Raw genomic sequence first — 1867 nt, 5'->3', positions numbered from 1 at the left:
CCACTCACACCACTGGTCCTGTAGAGCTCATCCGCCCTGGATTCCCTGGATTTCCAGTTCCTGTCTGTAACATTTTTAAGGGAGGTGAAGGCCCGATCTTTCTCCCTAGGAGTAGCTGGGCATTTCAAACCGCTGACACTGTAGTTAGCAGCCCAATTCGTGTGTAACCCACGATGCCACCAGGACTCATTGGCATTTCTTTCTCTTCGTTCGTGCTCCGTGTTGATGAACACCAGACTGTCAAGAATATTTCTTGAGCACCTGTCTCAGGGCCTGCGCTAGCTGCTGGATGTAACATAATCCTGCTGTCATGGAGCTCGGAGCTAGCGCCAGCCCACCACTATCAATCTCTCTGGAAAGTGACTTCTGTGTAGCCGGCTTCCTCGTGTGTCTGACTTCCAAATACTTGAAGCTTTGTGCAAGAATGTCTGCTTGCCGGTCTTGGTCATGTGGCTAGGCCTGACTGCAAGGGAAGCAGGGAGAGTGGATTTTTAATTTTCTATTCCCTCTGTAGAGGGATGGCTTCCTATAGATGTGCTGAGCACTTTGGATGTAACTCTTCTCATAGCATCTGATGGTCTGCTGCATCATGGAAGAATCAGCATTTACTTTTGCAGACAGGACACTCCATGCCCAACCATTAAGGAAATGGAAACATTTCTGCCTCCTAAAAAATGATGCCCCTTTACTTGCAATGAGTTTATTTGCAAGTAAATTGATTGTGTTGGCTGTGTGTGGAACCATCTGGAATGAACCTCCTTTGAGTTTACAGTCTCTCCGAGATGTCTTTCTTTTCTCTCAAAGCTGTAAGATGGGGGTGCCTGGCTCTGATACCAAAATTAGATTTGGTACATGGGGTCAGGGGTCAAAGACTGGAAGCACCTGCGGGACAGAAGTATGAGATGACAGTATTCAGGGTCATCGGAGAATGGCAGATCAAGGAAACTAGATGAAGGTCAAACAGAAGCCACTTTCTTAAGGAAAACGATTTCCCGCTCCCCACCCCCCACCTTTTAAAGGCGCTCCTTAATGTATCAGGAAATTTGTGGGCTCAGGAAGCTGGTTGAGTTGGCAGAGCTTTTAGGTATTAACAGAAACAAATCACTTCTTTAGTTCAAGCAATAAATAATGCACTTCAAAACAGAGAGCAAATATATATTTTAAAAAATAGCTATGGGTTGGAAGGTCAAAATGAACCTGGGATAGGATGATTTCAAGGCAGCTCAATATTTCCCATTTAGCAGCTTGACGTAGGGCCAAGAAGGAGGGTTTCCATTTGACTGTCTTACTCAAAATAAAGTGGTCTAGTACTTCAAAAGAGCGGAAGGTTGATGGATCCTCTACTGTTATTTATATAATACAAAGTGTTTTAAAGCAATACATGTGGAATCATTATTTCAATGATGGACTAATCATCAGACATTCATACCTGATAGCTGACAAGTTAAAAACATTATAAACCAATTTAAATGTTTATATACATACATATATACACATCTCCTGGTAACTTTGGCAATGTTGGTTTTTGTTTTGCTATCAGCAGATTTCTCAGACTTGTACTAACTTTTCTTTCAGTTCTTTCCTCTTAAAACTGGTTTTTAACCTTTTGGGACAGTGGTTCTCAACTTTCCTAATGCTGCGACCCTTTAATACAGTTCCTCATGTTGTGGTGCACTCCCCAACCATAACATTATTTTCATTGCTACTTCATAACTGTCATTTTGCTACTTTTATGAATCTGGCAACCCCTATGAAGGTGTCATTCGACACTCAAAGGGGTCGCAACCCACAGGTTGAGAACCGCTGTTTTGGGAGCTTCGGAGATCCAAGTGATGGGGAGGATGGTACAGAATGGGGCAATGCTACC

The sequence above is a fragment of the Echinops telfairi genome, unplaced genomic scaffold (genome assembly GCF_000313985.2).
Source record: "Echinops telfairi isolate 266 unplaced genomic scaffold, ASM31398v2 ScPeMD7_4;HRSCAF=17, whole genome shotgun sequence".
NCBI classification, from domain to species: Eukaryota; Metazoa; Chordata; class Mammalia; order Afrosoricida; family Tenrecidae; genus Echinops; species Echinops telfairi.
This window is presented reverse-complemented; position numbering follows the sequence as displayed.